At 35.4% G+C, this 26506-nt stretch overlaps 1 protein-coding gene across 1 annotated transcript in view; it reads right to left on the bottom strand.

Annotated features, from left to right (window-relative positions):
• LOC114351147 (chondroadherin) overlaps window positions 1–19227 on the bottom strand; it is a 31520-nt gene extending 12293 nt beyond the window's left edge. Inside the window, exon 1 of the mRNA XM_028302223.1 lies at window positions 19090–19227. The gene's annotated coding sequence lies outside the window, so the exon portion shown is untranslated. The remainder of the gene's footprint in view (window positions 1–19089) is intronic.
• Between the last annotated feature and the right edge of the window lie 7279 nt (window positions 19228–26506).

Genomic DNA, 26506 nt, shown 5'->3' with positions numbered 1-26506 from the left:
ATGGTAATAAACAGAAAAATTGACACATTGTATTGTGTGAAAAAGTTCCAAACAATAAATAAAAATCAAACAATTCCAAGCAGAAACCTTTCGTAAGTTTTTAGATGTTATACTTATAAAAGTTTCAAATAAAGAACCCTGTGAAAATCAGAAAATTTGCTGTAACTTTTCAGATAGATAAAGTTTCTAGTAATATAAGACAAGGTATAATACCTTGTTCAGCCTTTTGAATTTTTCTACGCCTTTTAGGTTCATTACCTTTTAAATTGCGAAATAAACAGCGAATGTAAAGTCTGCCTTATTCATCATGACATTTATTGTTTCCCCTGATACTGCTACCAACAAAATGGTTTACGAACGACAATACAAACTAATTGAATTCCAGTCGTCTAGGCAGCTACGGCACGATTTTTACGCCAGACTCATTGTGAACAAAAGCTTATGGGTTTTTAAAAAAAAAAATTTTTAAATACTCATATTTCAATCATTTACGTTATTTGGTTTCATAACTTGATATCGGACTTAAATTTATACCTCATAAACGTCAAAAACTGATATCGCATATTATTATATTTTAAATTACAATGGTTTATCCATAAAATGTGTTAACATGAAATTAAGAATAATTGAATAGGCATTTCTTTATCTTTTTACCTACTCCTATTATTTTCGGGTTTGTTTATTCCGTACAAACCTTAGCTTTCATCAAAATACTATCCCATTAAAATACTCCTTTTGATTCCTTTGTTAGCCTAAGCGAACAAAGCTAGAACATACTAATATTGAAGGTAATAGGTTAAGTATTGAATCAAGGAAAAACTCAAGCAATAGAATCGAATCATATTCATATCCGTACTTATCATATCTATCTATTGTGGTAGTGGCCAGTACGTAAACGTACGTTTTCAATCAAAAGGTATGTACCNTATAGATAGATAAAATGCCTTGATAAAAGCATTGTTGGCATACGATATCAGTACTTACCAATACCAACTAATTTTAAACATAAGTCCTGTCTACAAAGGTGCCAACCATTTTGAACAGCCATAAAAACGCCCAAAAACTTAAAGGCCTTGCGCGAGATTTGTTTAGTAAACTTTTACCTCTTACCCCACTGCTTATTCCAGTCGGAAAACAGTATTTCTGAGTTCCGCTCCGAAAGTTAAGGGTTCTTGTAAAATAAACATTACATCTAACTTCGGCCAGTTTTTCGAGAATTCGGCCAATGCTATAGCAACACAGGTTTAGCTTGAATTTCGAGGAAAATGCCTGAAATGTTATATGGATACTCTGATTTGAACCGCGCAAAATAAGGAAAGAAAAAATCTATTTAACTAGGCACAATAAACATCACAAAGCATCTTTTTTTTTTATCCACAACGAGGAAGCTCTTGGCCTGTATCTCACCTGATGGTAAGTGACGATCAGGCCGAAGGTGGAAGCGAGCTTCACCCGGATTCTATACCTACATTATCACATGATAGTAAATCATGGTAATAAACAGGAAAATTAACACATTTTATTGTGTGAAAAAGTTCCAAACAATAAATAAAAATCAAACAATTCCAAGCAGAAACCTTTCGTAAGTTTTTAGATGTTATATAAAAGTTTCAAATAAAGAACCCTGTGAAAATCAGAAAATTTGCTGTAACTTTTCAGATAGATAAAGTTTCTAATAATATAAGACAAGGTATTCTGTTCAGCCTTTTGAATTTTTCTACGCCTTTTAGCTTCATTACCTTTTAAATTGCGAAATAAACAGCGAATGTAAAGTCTGCCTTATTCATCATGACATTTATTGTTTCCCCTGATACTGCTACCAACAAAATGGTTTACGAACGACAATACAAACTAATTGAATTCCAGTCTAGGCAGCTACGGCACGATTTTTACGTCAGCCTCATTGTGAAAAAAAGCTTATGGGTTTTTAAAAAAAATATTTGTTTAAGTACTCATATTTCAATCATTTACGTTATTTGGTTTCATAACATGATATCGGACTTTTTATACCTCAGAAACGTGAAAAACTTATAATGCATATATTTTAAACTACAATGGTTTATCCATAAAATGTGTTAACAGGAAATTAAGAATAATTGAATAGGCATTTTTTTATGTTTTGAGCTAGTCCTATTTTCTATTGTTAGGTTTGTTTATTCCGTACAAACCGTAGCTTTCATCAAAATACTATCCCAATAAAATGCTCATTTGATTCCTTTGTTAGCCTAAGCGAACAAAGCTTTAACATACTAATATTGAAGGCAATAGGTTAAGTACTGAATCAGGGAAAAACTCAAGCAATAGAATCGAATCATTTTCATATTATCCGTACTTATTGTCATATCTATCTATTGTGGTAGAGGCCAGTACGTAGAGTGTAGACGTACGTTTTTAATACAAAAGGTATGTACGAGAGATGTGTTCTATGTGTATTGATTCCCATCCTCGCACCACTTATCTTCCTCGCTTACCTTTGATGAAAAAGGTCACTGTTCCACAATATACCGCTACCTCTCGCAACATTTCCTTTCCACCAAATCTTTGGTGGAAATCAGCCTAAGCGCAGATTAGCCGACATTATCTCATTCAAGCGAAAAACAATGGCCCCCGCGTAACGTGTTAACATGGACCTTGTTATCTAACCCATATTAGGAAGGGCCAAAAATTATGTAGTCGAGTGTAATCTTCGGAAATAGTAGTCCGATTCTAGAAATTCCTTCATTGATAAATAGTCATAGTTGCGAAGAATTGTTTGAAAAGTTGCGAGTAGTTATTAGTAGATTAAATGTGACGCAAATGTTTGTTTATAATTAATAATCAAACCCTTTGCTAAAATGTGTAGTTAAACTAAGAAGAATGAGAGGCTATTAAGAAAAAGAATCATACATAAACAACTACAAAGCAGAAAAACCACAGGTGACAGAAGTTAAACAAAAGATACTTTTATTTCTAAAGTTCCAAAAACTGCAGCTTATCCCACACAATGCCAGATGCAAACCTCCATTACACGGAATAAATCAAAAGATTCAGGGGTACACACGACCACCATAAATAATACCTGTCTCTCTCCCGCTGGTACAAAATTGTTCCGGGGCGTTTACACTAAACGGTACTAAATTCGGATACTCAAACTAAAAGTTGGAGGAGTGCTTAAGTACGTTTATGCTTCAAACGCTTAGGGACCCAAGAGCCCAACAAAATTTAGGACGCATTGTAAAACGTTGAATGGGCTATTTTCGCTTTTTCTTGTAAAGCAACTGTTACTGAAATTAATAAACTGTGTCCCTAGTAATCAGATTACAGCTATTGTGCTCAAAATTAGACAGGTTTCACCGGTACTTGATAAATTTTGTTTAGCGCTCTCTAAAAAATAAAAGTTTCCTTAAAAATCGTGATAAAAATGAGTTCCTAATTAGCCACTAAGGACTTTATCATGCACTACTAAACTTGAAAAATGATCGATGGAGAAATTGAAGAATTTTTGCCATATTTATTACCTAACTATTGTCGTGAGTCAATGTGGCACAATAATTTCAAAACGGACAATGTAAAAGTCCGTGTATTTTTTTAAGTTGTCTTTTGTAAACGACTTCAGAGGCGGAGTCGCATGCCAAAACTTAAAATTGCAGGAGTGTGTTTATGCCGTAACCGGGACTCGTCTCGCGAGCGCCATTACGCCAGAGACGCACACGCTTTTAAACTAAACCAAGCTCAAATTGCGCGCGAAAATATTGTGAGCAGTACCAGTACCTACTCATACATAGGTACAGACAACGGCATGTCAAGCTATACACTGTGGCATCTTGTTCAGTTGTAATAGAGGCGATTTTGCAATAAAAATGTATAGTCTGACATTCTTTCGACTGTCTTCTTCAAATTTTTCTTCGGTCTTCTTATAATGGCACATTTTGTTGTACGTACTGTCTTAATAACTTTCGTCTTATCCTTTGGGACATACAGTCTGAAACTTAAACAATTCCATGTTATCAAGATGGAATGTTCATAATGCGTTTTTTAAAAACATGCTTGGTTATACTATAATTAAGATTTATGTGCTGAATCGGATGGAAAGATATCAACTTAATTAAGTATACGGCCCATTCATTTATAATAATATTCGTTAGTAGCCATTTGCATGAGAAACTTTTATTCAGGACATTAGCAATTATTATGACGTTCCCTGGAACAAAAAAACTTGAGTACAAATCTTCATTGAAATAATAGCCAATTGAAACAAATTACACTTATTTATTAAGCATGGTAGAGCTTTTTTCAGCTTGCCATACATCACCTTCCGTGACTAAATCGCCATACATCTAACTAAATATTTCCATGGGCATTTACTTTACTTTTTCTATTTCATGTAAACAGATATTACAGTCTTGTGTGTCAGTCATGGGTACAAACATGCAGCCTAACGTTCTGCGTAAATTGGTTTATAGAGCAAGCTTTTACAAAGCCAATTGATTACCTCTAACGAATAATGTAATAAACTAATAACATCGCTAAATTGCGCCGCGCCGCCCTAGTGTGAAAAAAAATTTAATCGCTCAGATTAAAGGCATTGATTTTTTAAAATTTAACTAAAGACGTAACTACGTAAGAGAATCCACTCGGTCAGATTATCTCGGGGGAAAGTCAAGTTTCTAGAAACCCAAATATAGAATAAAAATATGAAGTGCATGGAATACCGAACTATACCGTAGCCTGAATTCCAACTTCGTGTGGAGAAGACAGCGCAAGTTTTAAATAACTTTAAGCTCTTACTGTATTAGTTGAGATTTGTAACATAATATTTCCAACTGCATTTGTATAGTACTAACTTCGTTCTACGTACCTAATGATGAATGATGAAAGTAAATACTGAGTGTATAGTTAGGTACCACCTCTATTGAAAGCTAGCAATTAGCACCAAAATATAAGTGGTGTAAGATTACTTCCTAATTAGCCACGAAATTAAACAAACCTCATGTTTCTCGGTCATTATACAATTTCTCGTGTTGTAAATTTACTCCTACCTGATGAAAATCTGCTATTCGAATCTAAATGTGGCAGGCACGCCTAATTGCAAAATAGGCCGTTGCCCATACAGACACGTATTCGCATCATTTCAAACGCACTGCTACGTCACGTAGTTGACGTTCAAATGTTTGATGTCCAATTTATCTTGTGAATTTTACGTCGCCCAGTGTAGTGGACAAGTTTAATTGGGAGAGCCGGCGGAGCACGATCAATCATAGAGTGGCGGGCCGTGTCATCGCTGCAGAGCCCCCGCACCATGTTTGCTCGTCAAACGATAGCCAATGAATATTCGCCTGCACCTTAGACTGACTAACAAAGATAAACGCCCGGCCTGCCAAACAAGACCACGCATGGTAGAGGGGCATGACACATCGCACCGCATCGCACATAAATTCAACCTAATACAAATGTTCAGTCAACCATCACATGATTACAGCCCGGACGCAGGACATCTGTTAACGATTTCACGTTCTCATACGTACGTACATAAAAATATTTTAATGTTTGATCTGCCGGCAACATAAATTATACTCTGTCCGGTGAATACGAAAAGGATTCCACTGAAATATTTTCGCAGGTCAATTTCAGTTATAAAATGTATTTTAAGGGTGTAGTAGAGCCTGTTCAGCGCTCCGTGAATTCCCCAAAAGGGTATCAGTGTTGTTAATAGGTATACTTATATTATGATTGAGTTTCAAAGTATGATTAGTATGAATCTAACGAATATTTCGACGTAGCTTAATGATTGTATCAATAGGTACATCATGATCATTATGGGCAAAATATGGCAGGCCACTGCTGAAAGTAAACCTGCTAAATACTTTATTTTAGTTTGCTCATAGTACCTAAATATTACACTCAACAGATTACGTATAAACTAAACACCACGCGTGCAAAGTCACGGCAAAAAGCCTGAAGTTTTTCTCAAAAAAGGCAGTGTGTTAAACACCTAAGTACCTACTTGGGAACCGGTGTTTAATTGGTGAAAGTTAATTGATTGTTATTTATAAGTACCGTCTTCGTTCGAATTAAAATTAATTACAATATCGGCCGAAAATATCTTTAGATAAATCGTCGAGGCCCTAAACAAGCTTTGTTGGACAACTAATATTCAGATTTGTCTGCGGCCACTTCGTTACGGAGGTTCGGCTAAGTTCGGTTGCGAAGGGCTGCCCATTTCGTAATTTACGGCTTCGCTAACCGTACGCGTTGTGCGAAATCGCGTTTTGCGGCCAAATAAATAACTACAACGTGTTTCATAATTTTCCCCCTGAAACTCCTACACGGAAAACAGTTTGATTTAATTATAGCACCTATATCTTTACGAACATAGTAGGTATATAACTACATACTACGCCACTCTCGTAGCGGAGTTTACGACAAGAATATAACTACATACCTACTTAAAAAAGTAGAGCAATTTCTATCTTCCATCAAAACTTATTTTACTTCGTATTATTATCGAAATCAGATTACAAGGTATTAGCTCCCTATTATATTCAGGAAGTTTATTGAGGCTATATATACAGTGTGAGTCACGTTAAAGTGTACATATGAAAATAGATGAAACTAGACCTATTTTTATCGACAAAAAAGAGGTCAAAAAATTTTTGAGATTTTTTTTTATTTTTTTATAGATATTTTTTTCTTCCAATTACTTATTGTAAAGAAAACGTAATAACTTTTAAACTAAGCGTTATATCCTGATAAAATAAAAACAGTAATAATGCTAAATAACAGGCAACACTAAATAAAATACATAAAATACACAAAAAAGGCCAACAAATAATAAAAAATGATACTTTTTGAAAAAAATCTGCTTTTAAATTCGTGTTTTTTTGGTTATTTGTTAAATTTCTCCAAAAAATGCCCCTATAACCGGTGGTTTTTATTACTTTGTATTATTCTCTATCGTATTACCTTCGTAAAACAAAAAATCGCATGTCTCTATCCCTATCACAACATTTTCTATGATCGTTTGAACTAAGCCTCTCCGGGCGCGCCATTCAACGCTTCGTTAACAACGAAACTGAAAATGGCTCTAGATTTGTAATTTTGATAAAAACAAGTTAGATTTGAAATAAAAACAAAAGATACCGAAGTAAAATAAGCATTTTAGTTAAAATTAAAATTGTCTCTACCTGTAGCGGAGAATAATGTTGTTGCAGGCCTTTGTTCAAACGATCATAGCAAATGTTGTGATAGGGATAGAGACATGCGATTTTTTGGTTTTACGAAGGTAATACGATAGAAAATAATACAAAGTAATAAAAACCACCGGTTATAGGGGCATTTTTGGAGAAATTTATCAAATAACCAAAAAAACACGAATTTAAAAGCAGATTTTTTTCAAAAAGTCATTTTTTGTGCATTTTATGTATTTTTTTAGTATCGCCTGTTATTTAGCATTATTACTCTTTTTATTTTATCAGGATATACCGCTTAGTTTAAAAGTTATTACGTTTTCTTTACAATAAGTAATTGGAAGAAAAAAAATTATATAAAAGATTAAAAAAAAATATCAAAAAATTTTTGACCTCTTTTTTGTCGATAAAAATAGGTCTAGTTTCATATATTTTCATATGTACACTTTAACGTGACTCACACTGTATAGAGATATTATGAATTCCAATATTTTGCTTAGCAACAATACGAGTACCAGAATGTAGTTACTAAGGTAAAATAAGAATACTTTAATGAACTCTAGTAAGGTAAAATTTTACTACTGTCCCTATAGTCTGCACGAACAGAAACTGGCAGTTTTGAAAATATGATGAAAATCGACTCAAAAACAGCATGCACCCTTAGCCCAGCAGTTTACTATTAAATGTAAGTTTTCTTATATCACTAAATCCACACACAGCTCGGTTTCCATGTTATTAGGCTTTATTTGCTGTGAAAATTACCAGCTTCTCGGCACGATAGTAGGAAACATTCTAAATGATACCAGAAACTGCACAAGATTTTAGAGACAAACGTTTTTTCGCGTGCGGTTTCGTTATCAATGCTCGGAGTCGCGTACGTTATGCCTACAGTTAGACAGCGCAGGATTTCGTCCCATTATCCCAAGATAAACGCGGGTGTACACTGTCACGTATAATCTTGAAAAGAACGAGCATTAGATTACATTGTCAACTTATACCTCGTCTGCGCCTACCTTGTAGCGTAATGGCGAAAAAATATCCACCCTCTAATAATAAATCCGCGGGAACACTGCAGCTGTGTAGGCAGATAAACGTTTCAATTAGGAAATGTAATTTTGTAGACGTTCTGTTTGGTACAACGTTCGTCTGTGACGCTTTTGATACAGATTGATTGGATGGATTTGGTAACGTGTGACTGCAGGGATTTTTTTACAAATTAAAACAAATTCACTCTTATTTAAAACCTTTTAAAACAGTTTTGGGTTTTGTTGTTTTTATACATATACGAGTAGGTTTTTAAAACTCATCTTCTCACCTCTGTGATTAATGTGAATACTTTTCACTATTTACATCTTATAAAAAATAATTTATATTTCATCTCATATTACGATTTTATTAAACTTACACTTGGTTTATTTTTTCACAAATCTTCCCCCATTTTTATAAGATGTAAATAGTGAAGAGAATATACTTGTACCCATATTCTAAGAATATCTATTCCTAGAATATGGGTACAAGTATATTCTATATATTCTATATAGCAAAAAGTCTACTTACCGAAATTACAGGAACATTTAATACTTATTTAGACTAACATTATTCAAAAATATTACCTTGCATTCTTAATCTTAAATGACGATTGCGGTAAATACCTAATTGAATGTTTAAACCCACAATTTATAAAAAGCTCTTTCGAAATGAAAATTTATTACCAACAGAAATGTTGGAGAAAAAACTCATAAAAGAGGAAAATCTTTTCAAACTGCCACTACACAATTTACAGCGTAATAAATTACTAAAAATACTGGTTTTAATAAGATTTGTAAAAGGCTGACACAAAGATTACTTTTATTTAACTTACCTTTTACTATAATTTACATTTAGTTATATCATCATAAATTATCAAATTCACAGTCGTATCAGACAGTAAACTTTTTCATGTGAAAATATCACCTGAAGTTTCATTATTAAGATTTAAATAAAGTAAACATATACCGACAAACCTAGTTCATCTTCTCATTCATAATGTATAGAATGTGGTGTACGCACGTGAACGAGAAATACAGCAAAAGTTTTCACATGCGTCACATTTTGCTCTGCGACGACGATATCCGAGGCTCCCTTGTCTTTCTACGTGTGGAACTTGCTTTTGTATGAAGAAAAACCTACATATGTAGGTTTACGACATCATTCTCGTCGCAAGTACAACACAAATCTTCCCCCAGGCGAGTTTTGCCCCGTTTTCTCTTCATACATCTAACTCCCCATTATCATCCATACAAAACCCTCTGAAATATTTCTAAACAAAGCTAAAACTCACAAGTCATTCGAGGCCTAGGGTTTATTACTTAACTGCAAACTTAATAATCTAAGTTGTATCTAGAACGCTTTTCCAATCTCAATAGTTATAACAAAGTGTGGCGAGTTCTTGAGCTATAGTCGAGTAACTTTGTTGTTACGAGTCCACAAAGTAGAATTCACTGTAACCAGCAGTTGTTAGTAAGTGGGCGAGGTTGGGTGGCCCACTCTTTCTGTATGGCCGCGAGGAGTGCCTATCACAAACGCTGTTATTAAATTTACATTTAAATAATTAGTAAATGAACGTGCCCGGACTGGGCCGGACAACTAATGCGCGACTAGTGCCTTAGTACACAATTTGAACAACAAAGTGAGGCGCGGTCGAGAGCACGCTAAAAGAGTTTTAAGGGAGACGTCGTTATGACATGAATAACTGATGGACATCGTCCTCTCCCTTCATCGCTTGATTAACATTCAGAGTCGTTCGCGACTCCAAGCTCTGTATTCTCGTAACAATAGCTCAGTGCAAAATAAAAGCTTTGCACGTCCACTCGCTGAAAGGGGGACTTCCCGAACTTACGTCAACCCACTTTTTATTTCGTGTCGGAGAACGTTAAAACAAAATGTGGACGCGACGTATACCTANGACGTATATAATACCGTGGATTACATTCACGGATGTGGAATTCCGGCAGATCGGATAATTTATTAGCTGAACAAACTTTGAGCAAAATGAGATTTATGATGCGGCGGCGAGTCTACCTGTGCCAAATAACTCGGCCATCAAGTTTGTCTTGCATTTAGGGAAGTGTGCTCGAAATGGAGCCCGAACAGAACCATATTTCTCGTTGTCTGATGGATGTAGAACGTTTACATACTTAGCTACCCATATATTTTTCACACTAAAGGAAAATTCGCCACGTAAGAATAATTCACCAGAATGTATGATTGACAGCCGCTTGGCCTGAAGCAGTTGCGGGTTCTAATCTCGCAAGGAGCAATTGTGATTAGTGTGATGTCATGGGTGAACTTATTATGGTATTATTTGCAATTAAAATATTAAGCACGCGTTTAATAAATGTCCAGGTTGATTTTGTAAAAACAAAATCAACCTGGACATTTATTTAAAGAGTCGTACCTAATGTGGATTGTTTTTTACGAATGTGATATTTTGAGAAGCTCTACTTAGTGTGTGGTTGGGCCTATAATTAGCGTGATATCTATTATTAAGTAACTTATTGTTATAGAAATAAATATTGTACAATAAGAAAAGCCATATTTAATATTCTAACTTTTACAGCTGTTTTTTGCGACGAAGCCTGACAAACGTTTTAAAGTGGAAATATAAAGGCGGATCATAATGGCGCCCATTGAGGCAGAAGCCGCAATGTTATGGCAACATAGAACAATATTCATAAAATTCGTTTTGCCAAGTCGCCTCCCCGCTTGGCATCCCTGTTGTCACCCAGGCTTATTAGATGTCATTACCCTCCTGTGTTCACGCATTTATATTTTAATTAAAACATTTCGCAAAAATGGAGCCATAGGACTTAGTCGCTCGTCCCTCGTTATTGCATTTAAAGCAGCGATGCCCTCGGATCTCGGAGCGACGGGGTCAGTTCTACCCCCAAAAGGAAACCATGGAAGTATTTCCATAGCTTCCTTTGGGAGTAAACTTACTTAAAAATGTTGTAATGACAAAAATTAATGAACTCTTATGTTGGTATGTTAGGCATAAAAGCTTGTAAGCTATATCTACGTAAATATTAGTAATAAGTAGGTATGTGAGGTATCTGGTATGTTCTCAGATCATATGATCCTGCAGTGGAGACTAAATGACCTGATGATAAAGGAGAAAACGAAACTTTTTATAAACCTAGTTTACTAACAGTAGTGTAGCAAACACCAAGTATAAACCGATAATATAATGCATATAAATGTTGAGTGATCCCTTTTCTTGCCGGACTATTATCAAGATATTAATTAATTTGTTCCCATTTTACTTTCTAGAAAAAAAATGTTGATTAACTTCGTGCTAGAGTCCCAAGATTGGTCACACAGTTAAGACACAATGTCTCAGTTTTAACCAAAATAAAAAAGGGAGGAGGTTCTCAATTCGAATGTAGGTTTTCTACATCACACACTGGCCACAAAGAGTTCTTCAGTCAAAACAAACATAAATGACTAGCTTAGAATTAAGGTTGAAAAAGTGGATGGAGGTAGAAGTGACGTTTACCTTGTTAACGACGTCATGCGGTCTTGTTTTTATTCGGCCTAATATCTGTCCGTCGGAACCTTTACATTACGGCCGGCAGGTGTTCCGGCAGGCTTCGGTATTTCGCACTAATTAAACAAGATGTACCAATTACCATCGTAAGCAAAGGAGTTTTGAGTAGCTTAACGAAATTCGTTATAAAGGAAGCTTTGGGAAAATTTAGCTTTCTTAGAAACAGACTTTTGACTGACTTGAATGGCGCCTTTAAAAGCATACACACTGCGATTTTTCAAGATATCTTCTCACTTTAGTAGAGCTAAAATAACTAGAGTGAAGATAAAGATCGCAATAGTTCCTCTGTTAAGACACTAATAATACTACTGTCCCTGTTTGTAAGTTAAAACTAATTTTAAAATAACTGTTTTCATCCTTTTGTGCTATTAAAACCGTTTATGCAGTTAATTATCTCTTGCATGATATCCGTAACAATTTCCTCGTCCGGAAAATGAGGATTAATGTTCCGCATAATTATTTCCATGTATAATAAACAAACAACGAATAATGATTGAGAGTAAAAGAATAGTTCCCAAAAGACCTGCGCCTTGAATAACTAGTCCCAGCCCCTTAATGGGTTTCGTTAATTTTGTATTACTCCCGGTCCCGGGATTCACGGGAATTTATTAGAATAAAATTGGAATTTGCCCATCGCTAATTGAAAACATTTCGCACACTTTCTATAGGAGTTTGTTTCTGACAAGTTATTAATGGAAATAAATCATTGAGGTGCTAAAATAACGCTGCATTTGCGACCTCCCAAAAAGCTTACAAAAATTTACGAGTGTGAAAACGGCTTCGATTGTAACCGCAAATAAACTAAATCTACGAATTATTTCGGCACGGAAAAGCAAAAATATTCATTCTGAATTTTTGGTTATTTTTAAAGCAAACGTTTTAACCAAATATTGACCCAGCCTGCCGCATTGAATTTACATATCACTGATTGTTTAATATTGTTAAAGGCTCCACAAAAGTTTGAAGTGGAGCGTGGTACGGGGTATCTTTAATCATTGCAGCACAAACGCCGCGAAATAACAAAAAAGTGTTGGGAGACATGGCCCGTGACAGTGACTTATGTGCGTCCGCCCTTCGCCGGCTCCTTGCAATTGTCCCTACTTATTTTCTTTAAATTTTTATCTAAAATTATTTTCTGCCAAGCATCGCTTTACTCATTATTCCCAGATCCGGTTCACTTCCATCACGTTTTCGCATAATTTAGATCATAGCAAGTATTAAACAACATGGTTTCGTAATGCCCTAGTTTTCGATGGTACGAAATAATTTGAACATAAATGGAAAGCATTACGCTATAAACTGATGAAATCCTACCCAAATGTGTATGTTTCTATTTGCATCTACTACATTAATGGTTTATTCAACAATAATACCCTGCCTCCCGATGCGTTTTGAAACGAAATCGGCTGCGTAGTGGATTTAATTAATCCCACTCTGACAATAATACGAATGCATTATCCTACAAATAATTCAGTTTCAATACATGTACGAGTACAGGAATCATAACCTGCGTGCACGAGATAATTAAATTAGAATGCATACGATTTGGTTTACCAAGACCGACAAAATTGTTTGCATGTTGAGTGTAGTAGAGACGGTCGCCTGAGTTTGTGTACGCTTAACAAAGGCATCTCGCTATTTCTCGTTGGATGACTGTTTTGCAAGCTTGTGGAATATATTTTATATTTATTTTAGACTCTTTATCTCTATAAATGATCTCATCTGTATTGTTTTAGTGTCATTTAAAGATTTTTGTCGTGTAGAGTGGCTTCTCATAATATCACGTTGACTTAATACCGTACATTAGCGACATTCGCTTTATGATAAGGTCCATAGTAGTGGTCAGATAAAAAGACAGTCAGTGTCACAGGACAGGGCCGTATTGTGATAGTGACATATGTGACCCCCGCCCTTTTGGTGCTCTTTCCACCCCCCACCTCTTGAGTTATGCTCCAAATTAGTTTTAGGGTCAAAGCGTCGCGGGTAAGTAAATAAAAACCACTCCATGAGTGTGTTTGCCGACTTACGTGGATTTATCACACAGCTAAAACTCGCCGTGGAATGATCACGTAGCGTTTTAGCGGGAAAATACATTTTTGATGGGTCAATATGGTTCTGGAAAATGGGAATACAAATAAATTATTCGGCTGTCCGGAAATTCGCCGAATGTTTGGTATTAAGGCTGATTGAATTATTGGAAAATATTAGCACAATACAGTGAGAAAAAGTGCTGTGAAAGAGTGAGGCTGACTCATATTAAGAAGAGGTTGGGAGGTTGCAATATATTGCGGAGTTTCTAACATATAGACTTCATATCATTCGCATACGCAGATATAGTACCTAATAATTCTGCTCAACAGTAACTGAGAATATAATTTAGCGAATTAAATGGTTTCGGAGAAAACAGGAAATTTCAACATACATTCGCTACCTTTGTTGGTTGCATATGTAATAAAACAATTTACGGAATCCAGTGTTTGCGTTCAAACATACACTAGCTAGAGAAACCCTAGAGAGCTGCACTGGGAAGATAAACAAACTTTATCGGATTTGAATCTCGTACCTCGGTCACTGTGCAACAAATGTAATTCATTGTTAATACGTCGAATAAGTACGAGCAGTGGAATGAATACTGAAGCTCACGTAAATTGCAATAAACCAACTTTTCTGTTTCATGCAATATCGAATAGATTAACTTCAGTGAATTCATGAAGTGACAAACAAAGTCGTCACCAATTTTCTTCTCTGTCTCTACATTTATGAACTTATTGTTATGTGCATTCAGTATTCGAAATATTAATCATTTTAGATAAAACACCTGAATAAATTCCGAAGCTACGACATCTAAAACACGCCAAGGAAGCAGAAGATCACAGATAAGATAACGGAATGAACAAAAAACAACCATAAATAAAAACAAGGTAGAAAAACGGAGAGCAATAATATTTATTCTAAACAGGTAAAGCTGCAGCAACGCGTAGTTAGACGTAAATTAAATTTTGTAGCAACGTATCGGGATCCGGCGCGCCATACGGCCACGGCTGGCAGAATACAACGTGTCAGTTTAACCGTATAAAAGTCAATGAACACATTTCGACTTCGTAATAGTGACGTAACATTTTATCGCTTCACATTTTCATAAAGCGCCCGTAGCTATAATTTATCAGGTGCTGGATTCCGGTGGGGGCAAACATTTTACAAAACATTTATTTACACGCCGAGATTTACATGTGGACAACACACATTAATCGTGCGCTGAGCCCCGGCGACGGTCACTATTAGTATTTGGAGTATAATTGGGGCGTAGGGCAAAGTGTCGTGGAGTTTTTGCCCCCGCTCATTACGCAGTACAGTAAAAAATTCGCCCGACCATAATTGTGGGAATCCACGGCTAACCTTTATGGCGGGGCGGCATAATTTAACCTGTTTATTACTCTAAATAGAAACGCTATAGCGTTGTTCGCACTGCCCGTTACCGGTAGGTATTCAGTTCGCAATATTTTTCTTGTATTTCCACGGTTACTTTCAGGTTTAACTTTTTCGAGCCTTTTTATTATACTGCGGTTGATTTACATATTATAATATCAGTCAGGCTATTTCCGTTTTGCTGCAGACTTGCTAAATTACATACGAAAATCGAGCTAATTCAGCACAGTAGTCCATTACGCCAGATGTAGTAAGCTGCTGCCCAAACTAATTGCCAAAGTTATACGAGTACAGCCGTGCTCTCTTTAGATTTAAATTAGGTTGAGGCTGGAAATCTTGTCATTTCTAAATTGAAACTTTTCGAGCCTTTGATTTAAAAATTGACTGAATTTTCCAACATTGAAAAGAAATTTTCGCAGAACTTTTCAAGTTAATTGCCAATGAAACTCGACTACATGTTCAATCAAGGTATAATAATAAATTTCAGTTTTTTAAGATCCTTCGGAATAATAATAAAATTCGTATCAAACTGTTTCTGAATATAAAACGTAGAGTTATCTCTCAGCCAAGGTAAGCCTTCGAATACACGATTTATTAAACTGCCATAGAATATTTCACAGGCGAATAAGGTGCCAATTTTTATATTTGAGGTGAATTTAAAATACCTTTGGCGATTGCTTTTATATGCGGGTAGGTAGGTAATGAGATTTGAAAAGCCTTCCCCTGTCTCCGGATGCGCGAGGGCGGGTGGTCACTCGTGGATGATCTATGCGAATTTTTATACCAGTCTCTATGTGCCACATATATTATGTAAGCAACTGGAGAAATAGCCATTTAACTACAAGCACCATTACTGTCGGCCACGAGAATTTCCACTTTTCTTTGTTATTAAAAGAATGATTTATCCTAGATCCCTAGAATCTTGCGACGTAATTTCACATCTAAAATAATATGAAGAAATGTTCTTGGATGCTTTTGTAAAGCTATGGTTACGTAATAGTACATACACGTAGACTGGACTCTACAGGATACGTATTTTGAAAACATTTAATTTGTAGATAACTAACTTCTTCCGCGACGATTTTGGTGCAGCACAAAAATCCTCAAACATACTATTGCAGTATTAGCAGCAGTTATTCTTCAGAAAACGGTACTAAATTCTCATACACTCGCGCATGTATGCGTCAGATACTCTAGTATTCTTTATTTATTAGGTACAACGTGTACGAAAGCACTTCAAGCTTAACTCTGATGCACCTTATACAGCTGCAATAGGTATCGTTTTGCAACGAAAATGTGTAGTCTGATGTGCTAGCGACGTACTAGCAGTGTACAGACTAGCTGAGCAAAGACTTTCAGGTAAAACTGTCTGCTCCACACTAGCAACGTTTAACAAAGTGCTGTTTCCACTTTTTGTAGCATTTAGGTAAGTTCGTACCTTGAACGCTTTATTTATTCGCCACACAAATGGCTGCTCTAAATAAATTGTTTATACGTGACTTAGATACATTTTTGAGTAAGAAAATACTAGAAATAATATTTACCGAGGACAATCATGCACTAAATGACGCGCAAAATAATGATCTAAACCTTTTTTAAACATGTGCTAAATGGTCTCAAGTAGAAGTGAGTTACACACACAACCCCCGTTCATCAAAATGATATGCCCGTTTCAGCCGCTTTACGATTAAGCTCAGCTTATCATAGTATGTAGTTTCCAGCGACGAACCTTCTGGTCTTTTTACCCACTACTTCTGCTAGCCTTTTCCTACTCTATATCGATATCATTTTTCCGCTACGAACTTAATGTACCTACTCATTCATATCTCACTGAAAAAAAACTATCACAACTTTTCTTATGACATCACAAGAAAAATTCTGCCATTGTGCCTTAAGACCGGTCTGATTGGACGATATAGGAAACTTGTCCTTATAAAGTTTGCCATATAAGGTCGTTAAAAAAGAGAAACAAGATTCGCCACTTATACGACTGTACTCTACAAAGCAGCAGCGCTAATTTCTGAGACCAATTTACGGGGCTATTTTAGTTCATTAGACTGCACGATGTCTGTGGCGCAGCTTCACTTCAGTCAGCCATTCTATGTTCAGTCTGCCTTACGAATGTATTATTTATAAGCGGCTTATGAGATCTTAAATGGCTGGTTCTAAATTGAGAAACGGACAAAAAGATTCTCATTTCATAACTTCTTACGGAAGATTTTCGTAATGCAACTTTTTTTAACGAGGACAAAAAAAATCTTCCTGCGAAAAGTAAAACTACATTACGTGGGAAACGAGAAAAATGGCTCATTAAGAATATGGTTGTTTGGCGGTATATGTTGTGCGCCCAGTACCCAACTTCTCTTGTCTTGTGCAATGCCTTTCATAATCTCGCTCTCAAACTTGCTCAAAACACTCATGATTGAAAAACTATATAAATGACAAAGAGCAGATCTTGTTATAGAAACCATAATAGTAAAGACTTCGGACCCTAACAACCGAGATAAATAGTTAACCCAAAATCTGGTTAACAATCCTTAAGTTAAAACTGCAAATATCCGGAAAGCATTCGGAATCTTACGGACCCGGTAACAAATGGCCCCGGACTCGAGCCGTCGCTCAAACAATTTCCCAAGAATCCGGGTGCTTGTAGTACCTTTACAGTCAGAGACCAATTAGAGAGAGAGCTAAATTCATTAAACGTAAAATGTTATTGTCCCGGTGACTTAATTTAAATAATGGCTTGAAATTTCATAGAACTATAACGTTAATAGGCTGTGGTTTGCGACCACCAACCCACTGTGGCATGCGTTGTTATTATGTTGCCGCTACTATTTCAAATGACTTTATATTAAAGACCAAAGGCTCTATCTAGGCGTTTATCATGTTAAGGATCTTTGTAGTTTAATGAGCCTAATTTAATCGGTTTCAGTTCTGAGAATAAGGGGATAAGGGCTAAACACTTAATGAACACAATTAATTACATTTTACTAAACGTCTATTTATGATAAAATCTTTTTATGATTATGATAAAATTACCTACATAAAATTAAAGTAGTAGTACCTACGTAAAGTAGTAACGACTAATTTATCAAACCTCAAAATTCCTTTTGAGACCAAAATTGGTAGGATTAAACATTCATAAACCATACCGCGGTTTATCATTAAAATAAGTAATCTAAATCATCATGAAATTGAGCAGATACTTATCCAAAAATTATCACAGAAGCGTACCCCAGAGAATAGTGATTTATAAGACCTTAAAGCTATTTAGAAATGAGCCCGACGTCGATAAAGTACCTACCTACTTACTCGTAATTCTCTAAAACAGAATAATTACCTACTTACTCGTAATTCTCTAAAACAGAATAAGTTTGCGACAGACAACAAGTCTGTCGCAAACTTAATTATTGCCGGAGGTCATTTGTTTAATTATTTCGGTGGTATTAGTATTAGTAAGATACAAAGGAAGTTACTCCCTTATGATAAATTACCGCTATTATGAAACAAAGTTAAGTCCGCAATAATTAAGTAGGTTCTACCACTTTGTTTTAAACTAATGTTCATATTGTAACATTAAAAAGATAGAAGATATAAAAAGTATTGGAGGAAAAAGTACCTACCTATTTATTGGGTCGTCCTTAAATATTTAAAATCTATTATAAGTTCTATTATTCACAAAAGCGAAACTAAGTAAAACTACTTACTAACACAACACAGAAAGAGCATCAGAAAAATAAAGCGATGCCTCAAAGAAAGAAGCATACCCAACCGTTATGAGCGAAAAGTTGTCAAACAACGGTAATAGAGGTACCAAAACTTCAGACTCCCAAGGGCTAAGATTTCTATTAAAGAAAGTGCAGCCACGAAGCACGGGTAAACCATAAAAGGCGTAACATAAACAAAGTTCACCTGTTTTAACTGTAATATTAATCACTTGAGCTGTCACTGTTAAGTAGTTATGATCATGCGATCACGCGCGTTTACTCATTACGCGGTTCGCGGCAGTGAAGGTGGAACGTGAAACGCGCAAGGGTGGGTCGCTCGGCGTCGCAGCTCGCTGCCGACTGGCTGAGGCTCCGACTGTGGCTGGCTCCTCGCCGAGCCCGCGCAGTCGCACCTCCTTGAAGCTGGATCCTTCAACCCGCGCGCTGAAAACTCTTACACTCAAACTAGTTTGCAAATCTCGACCTCCCTCAATATGAGATTTGAAATTTCAGACAAAGCTTCCTTTAGTTTTAACGTCAAGTTTTTTCTTATAAAATTCCAGAGACCGACCTATTTACTCGTATATTCCATGAAGCATACCTACAATTAGTTTTCTGCCGGTTTTTTATCACAATCCTACTTATTTACTTTGCGGTTCCCAAACTAGGCAAGCATTGTTTTTGGTCTTAACTTTTTTAATAAATATATTAACGTCATTTTATTCTAGATTTTTTTTATCCTTCCATCTTCTGCTGTAATAAGCTAGGTATAATAGACGTTTCTAAACGTAGAGACTGGAGAAAAACCGTAGAGTCGATTGATATTGCTCAATGGGACCGAGCGGCCTAACGTGCCTGTTTCTTTTTTATATTTGAGGGGTGCCAAACCATAACGTTATACTTATGTGCCAGAAAATTAGGGGTACCCAGGAGAGACAAAATATTTTTAATTGGAAAATAAAAAGCACAGTTTTCGTGTCTCTTGAAAATTTAATTTTCCGGCACTATGTACTATAAGTGTCAGAAAATTAAATATTGTTTGGCACCCCTCATTCACAAAAGCCCATATTGAATCTGGGAGTTAAGCTTTGGTTGCTAGAAAGGTATGTGTAATAGAGAAATGGAGAGCTCTACCAACCTAATACCTATTTATTACTCTGAATGTACCTATTTAAAAAACTATAACATACCTGCACGTTTTTTATTGCGTTGCGATAAGTACTAGACACATGCTCGTAAAACTAAACTTGGTCAAGTTAAGTTGTCTTTCTTACCTTCTTTCAAATTAATTTCCTCACTTAGATTTTTCTGTTTTAGAAACTAAAAGCCGGCTGATTGCTTCATCGCACCTGTTATATTTATTAGGTACGATGACACGATTATTTACTTAATCTCCAGAATGCAAGGATTTACTTACATTGTCTTATTCGTTAAATTTAAAATAATATCGAGCTACAAACATGTAAAATTTTGTAGGGCTCACTTGTTGCTTATCTTAAGTTTATGATGAATCAACCAATTTATCTTCTGCCAAATAAATAAATTCTGCTAAATAGGTATATACCAACCAATAACTAGTTATTGGTTGGTATATACTATATTATGTTACGCTACTAGTAGCGTAACATTTAGCATACCTATTGCCAAGCAAATAATAAAATCTGCTTCCATCATATTAACATACTTAGACGAGATAGGTAGGGGAACCTGTTGAACCTTGGACAGAGTTGTACCTAAAACAATTGTATATATTTTTTAAATTATGAGGTTTTATGAAAAGTTGTCTAGGGTATTACATACGTTATTTGTCAACATTAACGTGAAGTTAGCTAAGATTCTAAGAAAATAGCAATTTAAAGTCTGTTTATGATATATTTTTTTAAAATTTCTAATGTTTTTTTAAATTTACGTTTAATGTATCTTCATATGACTTTTTTAAGATTATTTTTGNAATCTCGACCTCCTTCAATATGAGATTTGAAATTTCAGAAAAAGCTTCCGTTTAGTTTTAACGTCAAGTTTTTTGTAATAAAATTCCAGAGACCGACCTATTATATTCCATGAAGCATACAATTAGTTTTCTGCCGCTTTGTTATTATAATCCTACTTATTTAGTTAACGAAGTAGAGGTACACAATTAATGGGTTCCCAAACAAGGCCCGCATTGTTTTTGGTCTTAACTTTTTTTAATAAAATATGTAACGTCATTTTATTCTTGAATTATTTTTTTTAACCTCTCATCTCCTGCTGTAATCAGCTAGGTATAATAGACGTTTCTAAACGTAGAGACTGGAGAAAAACCGTAGAGTCGATTGATATTGCTCAATGGGACCGAGTGGCCTAAAGTGCCTGTATCTTTTTTATATTTGAGTGGTGCCAAACCATAACGTTATACTTATGTGCCAGAAAATTAGGGGGACCCAGGAGAGACAAAATATTTATGATTGAAAAATAAAAGTTTCGTTTCTCTTGAAAATTTAATTTTCTGGCACTTATTGTTTGGCACCCCTCATTTACAAAAGCCCACATTGTATCTGGGAGTTAAGCTTTGGTTGCTAGAAAGGTATGTAATAGAGAAATGGGGAGCTCTACCAACCTACCTATTTATTACTCTGAATGTGCCTATTATAAGGTACTTGATACAAATAAGGCCTACGTTCTAATAAGGCCTATACATCAGAAAACACAGATAAACAAATCCAACCGGGATAATACTTCAAGGACACGTACTCATATGCCCTACAACCCGGTAGAGTGCAAGAGCGTCCCGATCCACGATCCCAGCACCAATTGGCACGCGTTCTTCTAAGGTGGTGGGTGATTTCGTGCTCTTATAAAAATCTGGCGATTTCATCTTAAATTTTCGGTAAAATAACGCTGTTTTAGATTAAGCTTTTTTTAGTAATCGTTTNTAGGTAGGCCTTATTTGTATCAAGTACCTTATAACTATAACATACCTGCACGTTATTTATTACGTTGCGATAAGTACCTACCTAGATACATGCTCGTAAAACTAAACTTGGTCAAGTGAAGTTGTCTTTCCTTCTTTCAAATTAATTTCCTCACTTAGATTTTTCTGTTTCAGAAACTAAAAGCCCGCTGATTCCTTCATCGCACCTGTTATATTTATTAGGTACGATGACACGATTATTTAATCTCCAGAATGCAAGGATTTACTTACATTGTCTAATTCGTTAAATTTAAAATAATATCAAGCTACAAACATGTAAAATTTTGTACGACTCACTTGTTGCTTATCTTATGGTTATGATGAATCAACCAATTTTTCTTCTGCCAAATAAATAAATTCTGCTAAATAGGTACCAACCAATAACTAGTAGCGTAACATTTAGCATATTGCCAGGCAAATAATAAAATCTTCTTCCATCATATTATTAACATACTTACTTAGACGAGATAGGTATGTATGATTTCATTCATTATCGCTTCGCTATCAGTAAGTTATCCCTTAGCATACCCTAAGACAATGAAGGTCAAACAAAGCAGTAGATAAGTATTAATGCGTCAAGTATAACGAATAGGCACCTCTTTTCCAATATTGGGCGTACTCAGAGCCACGCCGCCGCCATAGAGGAAGTATCATCCGACATTCTGTGGTCTTACCCTCAAAAACGTTTTCAATACCCTGTGAATATGATTATTTGTAACTTGTACCAGGCCTGTTCATCCCCGCGAGTTTACATCGAAAACAAAACACGCACGATGGCCCACCTACAGGATACTATTTGTCAAGGCCTCACATACGAGCGAACATTGACTCACGCACGCGTATTCTTGTGTATGATGGAAGAAAATAAAGAAAATGGTGTACTAAATACCATAGCTGGGCATTAACTCGTTAATCCGTTAATCGTTAATTAACGAAGTTAACATTTCTATTAACTTTTAAGTTAACTTTAAAAAATGTTAACGGACTCGTTAACTTCCTTTAAATTATCCTAAGTCCGTTAATCGTTAATCCAGTACCTACTATTTACCGGAAAGATACAGCAGGCACGCTGAAAATCAGTAGAAAAAGTTCGCGTTCTGACAAGTACGTTCGGGCTTCCAGAACTTCCAGAACCCAAAAACAACAGTTTTTGTAACCAGAACGAACATTTATTTATTATTTACAAGCTTTGTATTGACTTCACTTGTTAGTAAAAGTCCGATTTTTAATTCGACGGAATTCTGACAGCTGTCATTTTTTGACAATTCAGATGTAATAAGCCTTTTTTGCTTTGAATCAATAATAAATAATATAAAATGAAATTTCATCAAGTACAACTTTTAAGAATTAACTATTGTTTGTTTTGTGAATTCAATGTTCACTAATTATTATGTACATTTTAGAGACTAAATAGAAAAAAACGTGTTTTTAACACAGAAAAACGACATATTAACATAAACGAAAATATGTGTAATTCATCAATCATCATTATCGTCATCTTAATCAACTTGGATTATAAAATTGGCATCTTGTTAAATTGATTATTTTATGAAGCTAAATTTTATTAATAAAAGGATTTTCATAAAAAAAGGTTTGTAACCCATGGATTATTGGCCAGGGAGTCCAGTAATAGAAAAATAATTTCCCAATTTTTTTTGTAACTTCTAAAATATGATAATAAAAATTCAAATGACCATTTTGAAAGGATCTGTACATTTTTAAGCCTTAGTTTTTCAAGTGAAACCTTAAATTCAAGAAAGGATTATTTTTTAATTTGTGAAAATGCTCTCCATTCTTAGTGGGAATGTTTCAATGTTGACAACACTTCAGAAATGTCAAAATTCCGTCGAATTAAAAATCAGAGTATAGGTATGTGTGGGGCAGATCTTGCAACTGAATTTTAGACCAGTTCTCAACCGATTGAGCTGAAATTTGGTATACTTATGTACTTAAGTAAGATGAAAATGCAATGTTATGGTACCATTAAGCTGGTCTGATGATGGAGTCAGGAGGTGGCCATAGGAACTCCTAAATGAAACGGCGGCATCGCATCGAATTTGGGTTCATTGGATTTGTCTTTTCGAGCACTTTAGTACTAGATGATGTCCAGGGTCCTGATGATGGAGTCAGGAGGTGGCCATAGAAATTCGAAACGAAACGGTGGAAACTTATCGAGTTTGGGTTTGTTGGGTTTGTCTTTTCGAGCACTTTGGTGCTAAATTGTATTGTAATTAAACCAAGGCTCTGGGATTGAGATACTATAGACTAAAAGCTGGTGAACGCCAGACCTACGTCATTTTATAAAAGCTGAAAGTTTGTCAGCGTATGCTCCCAATATAGGTTAGAATGTTGGTGGATTATGAAGTTTGGGTCATCGTTGCTTTAGTAGCTATCCTAAAAAAACTGGCAAGGAGTTGGAACTGTCAAAACTGTGTGGCTGATGTCGAAACAACTTCTAATCATTGCCTAACTAAATATTATACATGAAAATCAGATGTTATGGTAATAACGTAAGTAGAATTACAATTAGTCTATTGAATACAGAAAAAGCCTCCGTAAAAGTTAGGCTTGCGTTATACCATAAAAGCTGATTTTTATATAAAATATTAGGGCAATAATTAGAAGTAGTTTCCTCATCAGCCAGACAGTTTTGACAGTACCAACTCCTTGCCAGACAGTTTTTTTAGGATAGCTGCTAAAGCCACGATGACCCAAACTTCATGATTCACCTACATTGCGAGCATACGCTGACAAACTTTCAGCTTTTATAAAATGACGTAGGTCTGGCGTTCACTAGCTTTTAGTCTTCTACTAAAAAGTGTAAAATAAAATTATAATGATAAAATCCTTTTTTTAAAAACAAGCTTTTATGTTGAAATGCAGTTGTTACTAAAAGCTTGTAGCGCAAACATAAATAAAAGAGGAATAAATTCCGTGCGCGATACAAGCTTTCGAAATTATTTGAACCTTTACTTTTTTCGTTTTATTATCATGTGTTAACGGATTAACGATTAACGTTAACTTCCGTTAAATCTTGCTAAATGTAACGTTTTAACGTTTAACGAAGTTAATTTTTTTATTAACGGTTTAACGATTAACGAAGTTAACTATTTGATTAACGGTGCCCAGCTATGCTAAATACTGTGCAGTATTTAACTGCCTAAATAATAATAAAAACATAGAATGTACTTTTTTAAGTTGCCTCAAGACACTGAGAGGCAAATAAGTAGTTAATATTATTCGTGATAATTCATGCTAAATCATGTAGGGTAAGTGCGCTAGTTTTCGTCCAATTAGCGGAGTTGCCAACTTTGTGATGCGAAATGAATATCTTCAAATACCCTTACTCATATGTGTCATATGTCATTTAAGTCCTTATATAGTCTACTTTACGTTAATATTTTAAGACAATAAGTAAATACCACGGGTTTTTTTATAAAAAATATTTTATGCAAAAGAGGCGATTTCACTAGTTTTCGTCCAAAAAAATCAGTTTTCGTCCTAGTGTACGCTAGTTTTCGACCACTGTGTCTAGTATCGTTTGAAAGGTCTTACCAAGATGAACAACTTTTACTATGACCACCAGCCTCAGATCTGGTTGTGTACGAAGATATACATACTTTTTTGCAGAATGGTACCCGGCTCCAATAGTTATGTTTGTAGTGTCATTTGAAAGGTCTTACCAAGACGAACAACATTTACTATGGCCACCAGCCTCAGATCTGGTTACGTTCGAAGATAAAGATACTTATTGTGTAACCTAAGTATCATACAGTATGAAGGGGGCGCCACCGTCAATACCGGATCGCTGGTTCAGATTTTTGCCATGTTGGAAACCATATAGTTGAACGATGGTAGCGCCCCCCTGTCATTGAGTTTGGCGGGACAGTTCAGCGTGGGTCATCTATATGTCATAGTCAAAGGTCGATATACAGTCTCTTCGCGGAATGACTGGTCTATCCTAAGTTTGACCAAGGCCTTCAGGCAAACCCCAAAGTAAATTCTTATTTCGGCCTTTGACTAAGTCAAACCTAGAAGTGCCTAAACGGTTCAGTCAAACGCCGAAACTAAAATAATCTGTTTCGGGCTTTGCCTAGTCAATCCTAGAAACGACTGACAGACTCGGTCAAAAGTAGACGGCAAATAGAAAACCAGCCATGTGTGAGTCGGATTCGCTCATGAAGGGTACCGTGCGACTCTTTTGTTGTATGGGAGCCCCCTTAACCTCGTAAGACCGAAGAGTAAATTTTGTCGACTTCTAAGTATCGCCGGATGTGCTTTCAGAAGAACGAATAATTTGAAGTAGTAAACGCCGAGCACTTCGAGTAAAAAAAAATCTATGTTAGAGATTTTCTTTTGCATTCATATTTTCAGGGGCCCTATATAATAGTGCATAGAGCTTATTTTAGGTGAAAAATAATAAAAAAATGTTTTCTCTTAAAAGAACATTTGGTATTACAGACTTTAAAAAGGAAAAGTAAATAAATTGTATTTTATACTTTAAAGTAAAACATAAATGTAACCTTCTTAATAAATTAATACTACATAAAGATACAATAATGATATTAATAAATGTAACTGAAAAGGTACAACGGTTTTTAATTTATTTAATGTTTCATAATTAGTACTTTTAAAAGTACTATCGGTTTTATAACATACACTAATGATAGGT

This window comes from Ostrinia furnacalis, unplaced genomic scaffold (genome assembly GCF_004193835.3).
Source record: "Ostrinia furnacalis isolate ACB-3 unplaced genomic scaffold, ASM419383v2 OfSCF1098, whole genome shotgun sequence".
NCBI classification, from domain to species: domain Eukaryota; kingdom Metazoa; phylum Arthropoda; class Insecta; order Lepidoptera; family Crambidae; genus Ostrinia; species Ostrinia furnacalis.
This window is presented reverse-complemented; position numbering and strand designations above follow the sequence as displayed.